At 40.0% G+C, this 15,640-nt stretch overlaps 1 long non-coding RNA gene across 1 annotated transcript; it reads left to right on the forward strand.

Annotated features, from left to right (window-relative positions):
• Positions 1 to 599: 599 nt before the first annotated feature.
• On the forward strand, positions 600 to 14,842 carry LOC131496174 (uncharacterized). The gene is made up of 5 exons (XR_009254359.1): positions 600 to 1,050; positions 6,272 to 6,353; positions 8,483 to 8,588; positions 9,107 to 9,203; positions 11,397 to 14,842. It is a non-coding gene; the product is annotated as an uncharacterized LOC131496174 (long non-coding RNA).
• Positions 14,843 to 15,640: the final 798 nt, after the last annotated feature.

Raw genomic sequence — 15,640 nt, forward strand, 5'->3', positions numbered from 1 at the left:
GAAGCAGCCCAAGTGTCCAACAATAGATACATGGATAAAGAAAAGGTGTAAGTACACACACACACACACACACACACACACACACACACACACACACACACTGGAATATTATTCAGCCATAAAAAAGGATGAAAGTTTGCCATTTGCAATAACATGGATGGATCTAGAGATTATAATATTAGGTGAAATACATCAGTCAGAGAAAGACAAATACCATATGATTTCACTCATATGTGGAATTTAAGAAACAAAACAAAGGAACCAAGAAAAAAAAGACAAACCAAAAAATAGACTCTCAACCATAGAGAACTGAAGGTTACCAGAGGTGGGGGGAGGATGGGTGAAATAGGTGAAGGGGATTAAGAATATACTTACCATGATGAGCACAGACTGATGTATGGAATTTTTGGATCATTATATTATACACCTGAAACTAATATAGTACTGTATGTTAACTGTATTGGAATTAAAATTAAAAAAACAAAATTAACTCAGGAAGAAAAAAGACTAAATTGACAAAATTTGTAGAGACCCTCCAAATCTTTTGGCTAAAAGCACTGATGTTGGTTTTTCTAACTCAAATCTACTCCCTTTGACTTTTATCCTTTGAGATAATCACAGGGCATCCAATGCACTTGGCCTCTGCCACCTTTGACTCACAGCTGATAAAAGGAAATATACTTCAGTATTGTAAAGGCCTAGTTGCTTCTATTAAAAACAATTATGCTTTGGTAGGACAATCTTTTCACCATGCACTCCAGGAAGATGAAGATCTTAAGCGTCATACCTTGCAACCTGGAGATTTTGTCTATTGGAAAAGACACTTCTAGAAAAACCCTCTTCAGCCTCAGTGGAAGGGCCCTTATCAGGTACTACTAAACAACCTTTATATTGCCAAAGTCCAGGGAATATACTCGTTTATTCATGTGACTCATCTAAAGAAAGCACCAAACCCTGGCTGGACCTGCAAAACCATCTGGTGACTAAGATTTCCTGGAATTGAAGCAGATGACATTTGATGAGACAGCTTTCTCGAGATGCCTGGACCAGGTCTGTATACATTTTTTTCCTTTTCCTGCTGTTGCTTCTTCCATCCCTTTGTGGAAAGAAAATGCCCTTATCTGCATTTACCAATCTTTTATAAAAGGGGGAAAATCTCTTTTGATTATGGTCTTTTTGAGAACAGCCTCATTATCATCTCATTATGAACTTTTCTGAAGGGTTAGAAGGTTCAGAATTCCTAAAAGTCTTTCTTTCATGTAAACTATTATGTTGTATTCTAATCCAAATTCATGGTTTCCAAATTTATAACTTTACAGACTGTATTACTGGATAATATTTGTTTTCACAACGGCTCTTTTGAGGGGCTCCTGGGTGGCTCAGTTGGTTAAGTGTCTGACTTCAGCTCAGGTCATGATCTCAAGGTTTGTGAGTTTGAGCCCAGCATCAATCAGGGTCTGCGCTGACAGCTCAGAGCCTGGAGCCTGTTTCAAATTCTGTGTCTCCCTCTCTCTCTGTTCTTTCCCTGCTCACACGGGGTCGGGGTCAGGGTCTCAGTCTCTCTCTCTCTCTCAAAAATAAAGATCACACTATCTCCCTCTCATCATCAAAAATAAAGTTAAAACCCACAGCTCTTGGAGAGGACAATATTTTTAATACGTCTGAAGCTTTGCTGACTGTTCTTGCAAAAAGTTAATTAACTATTGCTTTGTTTATACCTGCAATGCATCTTCCCAAATGTACCTGGTTATTTCTTTCACTCTTTTGCTTCATAGCCACTTTTAAAAGGGACTTCTAGGAGACATACATGACTCTAGGTTTGTGTCTGTGGGAAGAATTTTTCTTTCCTAAGTTGGAATAAATGCCAATAAATATTTTTAGTTGGTTACTATTAGACCTATGGTCTTGGTTTAGAACCAACATACAGTTTGGAATTATCCTGATACTTTTGATTCTGTCGTTGTTGTTTATCAATCTTTAAGATGTATCCACTAAGGTGATGCTGGCTTAGTGCTTCAAGATGATCTCCAATTCAATTGCTGGGTCACAGGGTAGTTCACTTTTTAACTTTTTGAGGAAACTTCATACTGTTTTCCAAAGTGGCTGCACCAGTCTGCATTTCCTCCAACAGTACAAAAGGGTTCCCCTTTCTCCACATCCTTGCCAACATCTGTGGTTTCCTGAATCACTAAATTCTACTCCTGAAATCAATACTACACCATACATCTAAGTGTATTTGAATCTAAATTAAAAGAAAAAAAAATATGGTCTCCAAAGCTTACAACCTTGAGAAGATATAGACTTCAGATGGGAAATGCCTGAGAGATTCCCCTAACCCTCCTTGTCACTCAAATGTGGCCTTCAGTGGTTTCCAACTGCTATGCCCTTCTTCTCCAATGTCATGACAACCAGGAAAGGTCCTTCCTGACACTGAAGGACAAAACCACTACCTATGAAGAACCTGACTCTTCATCAGTGAGACTTTGGAAGAAAGATCTTGGTTAGAAGGGGGAAATGTAAAAATTAGTAAAGGGAAGCCTTACTAAAATGGAGTCAGGAGGAGCTCTCATGCCTATTGCTCCTTGTCAATTGCAAATTCAATGAGAAGAGGTGGACCTTGCACATGGATATATTTTACTACCCTGGGAAGAGGAAGAAAGAATTCCCTCCTCCTCTGGCGACAGCCCAGCCGATAAGAGTTAGTCATAATTCAGCCAATGAGAAGCCACTAGGCTTCAAACTTCCAGTTTACTGTAATGGAATTTTGCTTCTAACAGCCTTCTCAGCTTTTCCTTTCTTCTGTAAAGGGTACACTTCTCCCTTGTTCACCAGACTTATCTATGGTTTTGCAGTAGCTTGCTTGTCCTGGATTGCAGTTCTCTGCTATTCCCAAATAAACCCATCTTTTCCTGGTAAAATAACTGTTAGTTTTGTTTTTATTTTTTTATTTTTATTTTTTAAGGCATTATTTTTATTTTTATGTATTTATTTTTTAATATGAAATTTATTGTCAAATTGGTTTCCATGCAACCCCCAGTGCTCATCCCAATGGGTGTCCTCCTCAATACTCATCACCCACTCTCCTCTCCCTCCCATCCCCCATCAACCCTCAGATTTTTCTCAGTTTTTGAGAGTCTCTTATGGTTTGGCTCCCTCCCTCTCGAACTTTTTTTTTTTCCCTTCCCCTCCCCCATGGTCTTCTGTTAAGTTTCTCAGGATCCACATAAGAGTGAAAACTTGTTTTTAAAGTTACCATTATTGAATATTTTCCCAGATCACATGAGCCTGAAATTCATTTGGATTAGTGTTTATGTTATTTTTGAGAATTTTAGAAAGCAAATTGACATAAACGCTTAATTCTGTTTAGCCAACTAAATAGAGCTCTTTTCAAATTAATTTTGGCAATACCATCTGAAGGTCAAAAAAACCTTATCTGTAATATACATAATACACATACATATAGATGAACATAGAGATCTGTTCAGCTGTTTTCTCTGTGAAGGGCGTTTTGTGAATGGCCACTAATCTTTCTAATTCCTTTCTGAATTTGGTCTGATGTTCTGAAAATGGAGATAAAAGGACTTTATAACTGAAAAAACATATGTTTCTGATAAGAGGATATAAATTTCTTTTTGGTGAAGGGTCTAGGATACATCTACAAAGGACATTGCGTAAGAATGCCTAAAGCTGGTAGGGCCCGATTACAAAGTCCTATAAAGTAGGAGTAAAGTGAGGCTTACTGCTAGTTTTGGGAGCTTGTGTTAAATTCATTTCCTAGCTTTCAGCATTTACGTGAGTAACCTGTATTCTTTGAAGCAAGAGACTAGGCCAGAGTGCTTTCTGTAAGTCATGTAGGGAAAGGAAAGTTAAAACAGGCCTATGCGGCCAGATTTTGATAAGGGGAATTAGCTGGATGTGGCCATGAACCTTTGTCTTAAGTCTACTTTCTGTTCTTTCATCTTCTCAAAGGGTGTTCCTAAAGCTAGCTGTTACACTAAGACAACTGAGACAATTGAGACAAATAAGACAATTGAGAACTCCCTACAAAGAATGTGTTTCCTTTCAGTCATAACCAACTTAAAGGATTCATTATCTGGCCACTGATGATTAGGATCATCTTAATAGTGACTCAAACCAAAAAGCCTTTTTATGGAAAAACTGGAGCAAATTCATGTCTATACATTAATAATAAAACAGCAGAAAAAGAAATTAAGAAAAAAGTCCCATTTACAATTGCACCAAAAATAATGAATATAGGAATAAACTTAACCAAGGAGGTGAAAGACCTGTACTCAAAACTATAAAGCACTGATGAAGGAAATTGAAGATGACACAAAGAAATGGAACAATATTCCATGCTTATGGATTTGAAGGACAAGTATTGTTAAAATGTCTATACTACCTAAGGCAATATACACATTCAATGTAATTCCTATCAAACTACCAACAGCATTTTTCACAGAGTTAGGAGCAAACAATTCTAAAATTGATATAGAACCACAAAAGACTCAAATAGCTGAAGCAATCTTGATCCAGATTTCAAGTTGTATTGTAAAATGGTAGTAGTCAAAACAGTATGCTATTGGCACAAAAATACACACAGGTCAATGGAACAGAATAGAAAGTTTCGCTTGTAGTTGGCCAGCTTTCAGGGCCTGAATATTTATTTCAGGGCCTGAATATTTATTTCAGGGCCTGAAATAAATTCACAATTGTATGGTCAAGTAATCCTTGTCAAAGGAGGCAAAAATATGCAATAGGAAAAATTCTCTTCAAAAATGGTGTTAGTAAAGCTGGGCAACTACAAGCGAAAGAATGAAACTGGACCACTAACACCACACACAAACAAACTCAAAATGGAGTAAGGACCTAAATGTGAGACCTGAAACCGTAAAAATTCTAGATAAAAATTCTAGGCAGTGATTTCTCTGACATTGGTCATAGCAACAGGTTTCTAGATATGTCACTTGAGGCAAGGGGCCTAAAAGGAAAAATAAACTACAGGGAGTACATCAAAATAAAAAGGCTTCTGGGCAATAAAGGAGACAATCAACAAAACTAAAAGACAACATACTGAATGTAACAAGATGCTTGCTAACGACATATCTAATAAAGGGTATCCAAAATATGTAAAGAACTAATACAACTCAACACCAAAAAAAAAAAAAAAAAAAGAATCCAATTAATAATGGGCAGAAAACATGTACAGATATATCTCCAAAGAAGACATCCAGATGGCCAACAGACATGTGAGAAGATGCTCAACATCAGTCATCATCAGGGAAATGCAAATCCAAACTACCATGAGATATCACCTCATACCTGTCAGAATGGCTAAAATTACAAACACAAGAGACAACAAATGTTGGCAAGGATGCATAGAAAAAGAAACCCTCGTGTACTGTTGGTGGGAATGCAAACTGGTGTAGCTGCTGTGGAAGAGTATGGAAGTTCCTTGAAAAGTTAAAAATAGAACTGCCCTAAGATCCAGTAATCTCACTGCTGAGTATTTACCCAAAGATTATGAAAATACTACTTTGAAGGGTCATCTGCATCCCTATTTTACTGCAGCATTCTTTACAGTAGCCAAGATATGGAAGGAGCCCAAGTATCCATCGATAGATGAATGGATAAAGAAGCTGTGGTACACACACACAGTGGATTATTATTCAGCCATAAAAATGATGAAATCTTGCTATTTGCAACATGGATGGGTCTAGGTAGTAAAATGCTATGCGAAATAAGTCAGAGGAAGACTAATATCATATGATTTCACTCATATGTGGAATTTAAGAAACAAATGAGCAAAGAGAGAGAGAGAAACCAAAAACAGACTCTTAACTATTGAGAACTGATGGTTACCAGAAGGGAAGTGGGTGGGTGAAATGGGCGAAAAAGGTGAAGCAGGTTAAGAGTACACACATCTCTTGATGGGCACTGAATAATATATGGAATTGTTAAATCACTATATTATACACCTGAAACTAATATAACATTGTATACCTACACTGGAATTAAAATTTTAACTAATTAATTAAAAAAGACTGGGGCCACTCTCCAGGTTTAGACCATGGACAGAAGAAACATCCCCAGAGAGGGCACAGATAATACAGCACCCATGATCCAAAAGTTTACTCCCAAAAATAGGCTAAGAAAGCAAAGATCTTCATTCCACAGGCAGTGAGACCAAAACATTGAATTAACAAGTGCTTGACTGTTATTCTCTAAGGAAACTCTAGTTAGCCTTGTTGATTTATGAGTTGTTTTGCAGAAGTTGACTGACCACCAGCAAGACTAGCTGAGACTGGAGCAAACCAGGAAGAATTCTTGCAGTTGCACAAAATGGACCAAGAGTGAGTGAAAATAACCTCACATCTCCCTCATCATTACCCTTACCCCACCATTTAATGAACATGTGTCCCATGAAAGTATAGGATTCCTGAATTTCCATACTCAGAAAGGAGGACACCTCCCTTCCCTTTTTCCCTATATCTGATCAGCACATTCCATCCACACAATATACCTTGTGATATCCTGACCCCTTATCCTGAAATACATCCAATTGCAATCCTTTGGGGAGGCAGATTTGAGAAAATTTCTCCCATCTCCTTGCTTGGTGCCCTGCAATGAAACCCTTTTTCTCTACCACAAAACCAACATCAGTGTTTGACTTGCTGAGCACTGGGCAATGGGCTCTTGTCTGGTAACAAAATTGGTGATCATGAAGGACTCTCAGTCCTCTCCGGACACCTGCCTGTGGTTTGCCACCTCTTGCTTGCCTGGGATTCTGTGAAGGGGCCTAGTAGCTGCTTAGATATCTAGGGATTCCCCCACAGTGGGACACAGTGGCACAGTGGGATGATGCCAGCCTTCAGCACTTTAGTTTCATTTTTGAGGTGGAAAAACAGGACTTGATTTGGAAAAAGTCTGTTGTTGCATACTTTATGTGTGACGGCACAAGTTTTTCCTCTCTTCTCCTTGATCCTTATTTAGGGGCCTTGATAGACTTCCACAAGGAAGCTTTGACTTCTTAAAGGAAGCCTTGGTTGGGGGAAATCCTGACACTCAAGGAAGAGTTAAGGATCCCACCCAAAGAAGTTCTCGTTTCCTTGTTTCTTGAATTCTTGATCACGCGTATCTAGCTTTGCTATCATTGTATGGGCAATATCTTGGTTAGGATAAAGGAAGTAAATTAAAACCCAAGCATGGGTAATAGTAATTTGATCCCTTCTTGCAGTCCTTTGGCATGCATACTTAAAAACTGGGCAGGGGCACCTGGGTGGCTCAGTTGGTTAAGCATCCGACTTTGGCTCAGGTTGTGATCAGGTCATGATCCCACGGTTCGTGGGTTTGAGCCCTGCATTGGACTCTGTGCTGACAGCTCAGGGCCTGGAGCCTGCTAAGGATTCTGTGTCTCCTTCTCTCTTTGCCCTTCCCCCACTCATGCTGTGTCTCTCTCAGTATCAAACATAAATAAATATTAAAAAAATATTTTAGAAACTGGGCAACTTGTAGTTATCCCATGAAAAAGTGGTGATATTTTTCTGTAATACTGCTTGGCCACAAGGCTCCATGGACTCAGGAGAAAGGTGGCCTGGAAATGGGTTTTTGAATTATAAAACTATACTCCAGTTAGAATCGTTATGTAAGAGAGAGGATAAGTGAGATGGGTGAAATTCTGTATGTATAATCTTTCATGCTGTTGTATGAGAACAAGCTGGTACAGAAGAAATACAAGATTATGGTACAACCAACCCCCAAAGGGCATTGTTTTATCAGAGTCTAATGATCAAGAGGATGACCTCTCAACTAATACAGCTGAATTCACCAAAGGTTCCAGTTCCACCTCCATATGGAGGTGCAGCAGGGGCTCCAGCTACACAAGCCTCAGAGCCATGGGCTCTTAGGATCCCAGGCTCATGAGGAGTCAGAACAAAAAGGAATAGTCTCTCCTTCTCATACCCAGCAGGGCAGGGAGCAAAATTTGGCCAGGGAACCATTCAAATTTAGGCAGGGCAATTCCCTTTAAGGCAAGTGTCCACTGGGGAAATAAATAATGGTGACCAACTTGGTGAAATGATTTGGGCACATTCCCTTTTTCTAATTTCAACTTGTTTAATTGGAAAAATAATATGCCAACACATAAAGATGACCCAAAAAGAATGAAAAACTTGTTCTCCCAATTTCGCCACCCATAACCTCATCTGTGCAAATGTACATAGTTTACTAATCATTCTCCTTATGCCAGAAGAGTGGAGAATGATGTTAAAAGAAGCTGATAAGCTTCATGCTGAGGCTCTAGCCAATCCGATAAGGGCTGCAGTTACCATGGTGGTGCTGGCTGCTGACCCCAACTGAGATGCAAATGATAGGGGGAATTATGCCAGTGTCATAGGTATTCAAAAGAAACTAAGAGGTTGGAAGGGGCCATAGAAATGTCTATGTCACAATTGGTAGAAATTGCCTTTATGCTCTTTAACAGCAAAGATCAAGAACAGGAGAAAAAGTAACAGTGCAAGATGGAACAAGTGACCTTGCTTGCTACTGCCCTCACGCAGGATAGACAAAGAAAAGGTAACGAAGCCAAGGTAAGAATTCCTGACAATCAGAATCAGAAAGGATGCTTCACAGTAGAGCCTTGGAAGTGTGCCTATTGTAAACAAGAAAACCATTGGAAAAGAATTGCCCCCAGATTAAATAAAGGTACTGGGGGAAATGGGAGCAAGATCTCATTACTCTTGAAATATCCCTGCTTACTAAGACTGACCAAGAGTGACAAAGCTCACACTCTATTACAATCCACAGGCTCCATTAACCTTTCTCACAAGGATCCCTGGGCACAAATGAAAGTGAGAAAACGGGATGATTAACACAGGCACCACCTATTCTGTATTAAATACTCACTTAATAAAATTATGCTTTATGAAAGTAATGGGAGTATCAGGAGAGCCTTTGTAAAGACTCTTTCAACCCCTAGGTTGTCAGATTGGAAAAACTTATTTGAAATATAGTTTTTTGTATGTGCCTGAGTGCCCCTCTCCACTATTCAGAAGGGACTTGCTGAATAAGCTCAATGCTCAAGTCACTTTTTTGTCTGGGTGAATAGATATTAAAGTACCAGCAGAGCAGCTTCCGAATTCCAGGCAATATTACAATGAGGAGAGTAACAGCCTATGAATATGTCAGAAGAGATTCTACAAGAGGTAAACCCCAACATTTGGGCAGATGGGAGGACCGGATGGGCAAAAATCTTTTTTTTTTTTTTTACATTTATTTATTTTTGAGAGAGAGAGAGACAGAGTGTGAGCAGGGGAGGGGCAGAGATAGAGGAAGACACAGAATCCAAAGCAGACTCCAGGCTCCAAGCTGTCAGCACAGAGCCCAACACGGGGCTCGAACCCACAAACTGTGAGATCATGACCTGAGCCAAAGTTGGGTGCTTAACCTACTGAGCCACCCAGAGGCCCCTGGGCAAAAATCTTAACACCTATCCAGGTGAGGCTTTTCCCTAAGGCGAAGATTCCAAACCTAAAACAGTGTTCCCTAAGGGAACGTTCTAAATGAGGTTTTTAGCCTCTGGTGATTGCCTTTTGGAATGAGACTAATTCAGCCCTGTCACTCACCTCCTAACACTCCAATCTCGCTGGTTCAGAAGCCTGCACAAAAGAATATCGCTTTGTTCAAGACCTCAGAGCAACTAGACAAATTATGGAACATAGCCACTTGGTGGTACCTAATCCTTAAACCTTGCTTATCACCTTGTCTGAAGATTTTCACTGGTTCACCATGCTCAAGGATGGGTTTTTCTATGTGCCTCTAAGTCCAGAATCTCAAGATCTATTTGCCTTTGAATGGGAAGATTTGGACACTAAGATTAAGGAGCAATGTTCCTGGATGGTACTCCCCCAAGGATTTAAGAAGGCCCCCACCATTATTGGTAAGGTTCTAGCTAAAGATCTGTGAGAACTTCAGCCCACAGAGGGTGCCTTGCTTTAATATGTCGAAGACATTTTGATAGCTGGTAAGACCAGAGACTAAAGACTATTTCGACTCAGAACTTTCTGGCTGACTGAGGATAAGATGTCCAAGAAAGAGGACGCGTTTCTCAACAAGTAAAATATTTTCTGCTTGAATGGCTTCAGGGGCACAGAAGTTTGCTCCCTGATAGGGAAGAGGCATTAATCAGGGTTGCCATGCTGACTACCTGGAGGCAACTGTGGAGATTTTTAGGTATGGCAGAATTCTGCCGTATCTAGATTCCCAACTTTGGATTCAGAGCTAAGCCTTTCAATGAAGCCCTCAACTGAGGAGACAATAAACTCCATAATTGGACAGGAGAATGTCACCAGCCATTCCAAGTCATTAAAAAAGTTGTTCATGGCACCAGCACTGGGACTTCCAGACATAAGAAAGCCTTTAGACTTGTCCATTCATGAAAGATAGAGGGTGAGTCTTGGAGTGTTAACACAGACTCTTGGTAACATGAGAAGACCAGTTGCCTATAGTGACAGTGGGGTTGGCATATGTATGAGCTGTGGCAGCAACTTGTGATCTTTTCCAGGAAGCAGAAAAATTTACCCTGAGACAACCTACCACAGTACATACTTCCCACTGTGTTCTTCCTTTGCTGGAACAAAAAGGATATTGGCTCATGTCTGGTAGATTGGGCAAATATCAAGCAATATTATTGGACAATCCTAATGTTATTCTAAAATCTGTCTCAACTTTAAATCCAGCCATGTTACTTCCAACCAGTAATGATGAACACATACACACCTGTATTCAAGTAATTGAGCAAGTTTATTCTAGCCCCCCTGATTTGACAGATATACCTCTTAAGGATCCAAACTTGGAAACATTGATCATTTCCAGGATTAACTTTATGGACCACAGTAAGCAGAAGGCTAACCCATCAACAAACCTTGGAAGCCAAAGCCTTTTTGCCAGGTACCTTCATGCAAAAGGGTTTAATATCCTCATCCAAGCTTTATATCTAAGAAAAAAGAACAGATTGATTGTATATAGTGATTCTAAATATGCCTTTTCCACAGTACATGCTCATGGGAATATTTGGAAGGAAAGGAGACTTTTCACCTTGGGGAGGGGCAGGGACATCCTAAGGAAATTTTGGATTTACTTGAGGCAGTAATGAACCCAAAGAAGTAGTTATATAGTCCCTTGTCCAAGGTGCCAAAAATCAGAGTGCTTGATTGCACAAGGAAATAATCAGGCAGATCAGGCTGCCAACTTAGCAGTGAGAATTAACACTCCAATGTCTCAAATAACCTTCATTCTGGACATGGATGCAACACACAGTTATCTCAAATATTCCCCCTGAAGTTCTTGACAGAGCTAATGAATAGGAATCTAATTGGGGATCTGCATTTTTTTTTCAGGGTATTGACTACAAATACACCAAAGAAGGCTGGATTTACAACAAACAAGGAATTGTGCTGAGCCCCAAACACCTTATAGAATAAATAATTTATTTTTTTTAACATTTATTTATGTATAAAAGAGCGTGAGTTGGTCAGGGGCAGAGAGAGGGAGACACAGAATCCGAAGCAGTTTCCAGGCTCTGAGCTGTCAGCACAGAGCCCAACGCGGGGCTCAAATTCATGAACCACAAGATCATGACCTGAGCCAAAGTCAGATGCTTTACCGACTGAGCCACCCAGGTGACCCTTTATTGAAGACATTATTAGCCACATTCTTTAGGGTACCCATTATGGAAGTGATGCTAACTTCCATTGGATAGAAAGGTACACTCTAGGATGCAATATACAAAGGATTATTCAGAAAGTAATACAAAAATAAAGGATTTATGCAAAACAAACAAACAAACAAAACAAAGACTAGCCCCCATCTGGACTTAGGGAGTTCAAACTCAAGGGAACAGGGCTGGAGAAACTGGCAAATAGACTTTAAGGTGATAACCAAAGACTACCAGTAACTTTAAATACTTAGTATTTATAGATACTTTTTTTTTTAATATATGAAATTTATTGTCAAATTGGTTTCCATACAACACCCCGTGCTCATCCCAACAGGTGCCCTCCTCAATGCCCATCACCCACCCTCCCCTATTTATAGATACTTTTACTGGATGAGTAAAAGCTTTTCCTTGCCATTCAAAAAAAGTCTCAGAAGTAGTTAAAGCCTTATAAAAAGAAATTATTCTAAGGTTTGAGTTGCCTTTTTCCTTCCAGATTGATAACAGAGGAGCCTTTGTGGCCAAAGTTACTCAAGAAGTCTCTGGGCCTCTAGGTATTCACTGGAGATCACATGCTTCTTTGAGATCACAACTGAAAGACTAAAAACAATAAACCATACCTTTGGAAGAAAAAAAAAAACATTAGCAGAAATCTCTCAGGAAACTAACCTGACTTGGGACAAAGCCTTATTGGTGGCTCTGCTTAGGATAAGGGTGGCTCCTAGAAGCAGGCTCCCATTGAGCCCTTATGGAATGATGTATAGGAGACCTAGACCTTTCCTTTGTTCTGAATATCATTTAGGAGATCTGGAGGGAACTGGGGTAAGAGAACTTGACACTGTAGAATATGTGGAATCTCTCGGTGCAAATTTCACACCATTTCATGTTTGCTTCCAGGGAAGGATGTACCCTACAGATGTGCCATTGTACCATTTGAGTCCTGGTGACTGGTTGCTGTTCAAATCCTAGAAAAACAAACACCCTGAAGAATAGCTTCAGCCATGGTGGGTGGGACCATGTGAGGTCTTATTGGTTACTCACTCTTCTATCAAGTTAAAAGGTGTCAAGCTATGGATTCATCATTCCTGTGTGAAGCTGGTACCAAAACAGCCGATCCAATCACTGTGACTTACTTATCAGAACAAGACTGGAGACAGGAATTTTTCAAGTCAAAAGCATAAAAGCCAGGATGGCCCTAACCTTGGATGGTGGCACATCCCAAGCACAGACTTCACTCAGTCACTTTCAGAACGGGAATTTGCCAACTATTCTTGGGAGCCTTGACAGATTATAAGTTGTTATTCAGCAGACAATCAGACTAACAGAGGGATATGACTACTGCCAATTGTTGGTTTTTCTGTGTAGTCATCTCTTGCTTGGAAAGATAATTCCATGGTTAGAATTTTACAGACTTAAGCTTCTCCTGGTAACTTGTCTGATTGCTGGATATGTCACCTGAAGCCCTTCTCCATAAATGATCATGCTGACCCCATAGTTATGCTCATAACCAATTTCTGAAATGTGCCTAACTTCATGGCATTCTATGGAGAGAACCCTATGGACTTAACCTCTTGGGTCAGAATAGTTAACAGAGGGTCATATGTCCCCTGTTTCTTTTTAACTCCTCCTAGAGATCCTCCTATAATGACCTTTAGTAGCTCATGCAAGGGCACTGGAACCCATGGTCATAAAAACCAGACATTTGCTAACAGACAGGTGGTAACTAATGGTCTATTTAACACAAATTTACATTTTTCGGGCCCAGTATCTCTCTCTTTAGTTCAGCAGAGGTGTACTGATTATATTCTTCTTTTCTCCTATGTGCAAATTAAAAGTTATAAAATAATGCATACCTTAACAGAATCCCTTCCCCTTTATAGGCATATAGTATAAATTTCATGATTCCAGTGATGCTCAGCATTGTAACAATTCTTTAAAAAACATTTTCCAGAACTAGAACTAGAGGGTAGGTCCATATTAGACAGTGACTCACTCAATTCGCGGAAAAGTGCAAGGTTACCTATCAGAGTATCAGGAAGATGGAACAGGCTATTTCTTTGGAAGAACTTTATTATCATGGGGAAGTGGCAACCCGTGAACATATGACTAGAAACCCATCTATAATTTGGAAATGTTAGCCAATAAAACTGCTTTAGTTATAGCAGCTCAACAGAAGTATCTGGACTCTTTAGCAGAAGTAGTCTTGGACAAAAGGATAGCTTTAGATTATATTTTGGCTGAGCAGGAGGGAATCTGTATGGTGGCAAACATGTCTCTGTGTCTATACTAATACTCCCTATAAAGTAGAGGCTCACCTAAACAAAATTAGACAACAGGCTGCCTGGCTTCAAGAGATTTCAGAAGATATTCTGGGATCAGACTGGTTTTCAGGTTTATTTTCATGGATCCTCCAAGGCATTGATTAATAGTATAAGGACTAATAAAAATGGACATGTCCATATTCATCATACTAATTACTAGATTTGGAATGACAAAATGTGTGCACAGTGTTACTCTAAGATGGTCAGAGAAGGAACTCATATCCTGGTCATGCAAAATGTACATACAAAGCTGGAAACAAGAAAATGCTTCCAACTAGGTACAAAAGAATTTCATTCCTCAAACCCCAAAATGTGCCTCTAAAATCAGCAGGAAGTAGCCAGAGTGATCATCATCCCCGTCTTCCCTCAAGACAGTGGAATGATCAAATGATAGAGAAGACTAAAACCAATATGCTGAGTTAAAAAATGCTTGGCTCTTCCACTCTAAGGACACACTGGTTAACCTGATTGATTTATGAGCTTGTTTTGCAGAAGTTGACTGACCACCAGCAAGACTAGCTGAGACTGGAGCAAACCAGGAGGAATTCTTGCAGTTACACAGAAGAGACCAAGAGTAAATGAAAGTAACCTCTTTGATGACACACTCTGAGATCTCTCTCACTCGCCATGCTTATCCTGCCATTTAAGGAACATACATCCCATGAAAAGACATGATTCCTGAATTCCCATCTCAGAAAGGAAGACATCTCCCATTTCCCCTATAACCAATCAGCATATTCCATTCAACCTACATACCCTGTGACATCCTGACCCCTTATCCTTAAATACATTCAACTGTAAGCCTTCAGGGAGGCATATTTGAGAATTTTTTTCCCTATTTCCTTGCTTGGAATCCTGCAGTGAAACCCTTTTTCTCTGCCACAAAACCAGCATCAGTATTTGGCTTGTTGTGTATTGGATAATGGATCCTTGTCCAATAATAGCAATGATGGTGTGGTGAAGACAGTGTCTCTGGTCTCCCACGAAAATGTAAGAGGTCTCCAGTCTCAGACCCCCTCATCTATGTCACCAGGCAGGTACTACTGGCATGGAACTTTTCCAGGGATAAGAAGCAACAAAGGGTAGGATGATGAAGGTCCCTTATGGGCTGTAACATTCTATGACAAACTCCCCTGAAAGCTGGCTTTGCCAGACAGAGAGTCCTGCTTATAACCTTGTGTTTCAGAGCCGCAGTCCATTAGACTGACCACCAAGGTACATCCAAGTAAATGCACCCTCTGGATGGTAGAGACAAAGAGAATATTCTTGTGGGTCACGAAGCTGAGCTCTTAGGACATAGCACAGGATGAAAGGCAAAACTTCGTCAGGTTCTTACAAAGAAAACCCACAGCAAAGTTTGTCCAAACAGACATGAGTCTGAGGAGAAGACTATTCTATCAAAATTACTAGAGTTATCAAGTCCAAGCAACCAGTTCCACAAATATTTTCTAGAGCTAATCTCAATGTAGAAAGAGAGAGAAAAAGGCCTCTAACTTGTTTCAAACACATTAGCCCCACCCTCCCCCAGGCAGAGAGCCAGGGGCCGATGTGGCAAAAATTCCTACCTACTTCCAGTGTTTGTTGGGTGTCTCAGGATCTCTCAGCT

This window comes from Neofelis nebulosa, chromosome 15, assembly GCF_028018385.1.
Source record: "Neofelis nebulosa isolate mNeoNeb1 chromosome 15, mNeoNeb1.pri, whole genome shotgun sequence".
Lineage (NCBI taxonomy): Eukaryota > Metazoa > Chordata > Mammalia > Carnivora > Felidae > Neofelis > Neofelis nebulosa.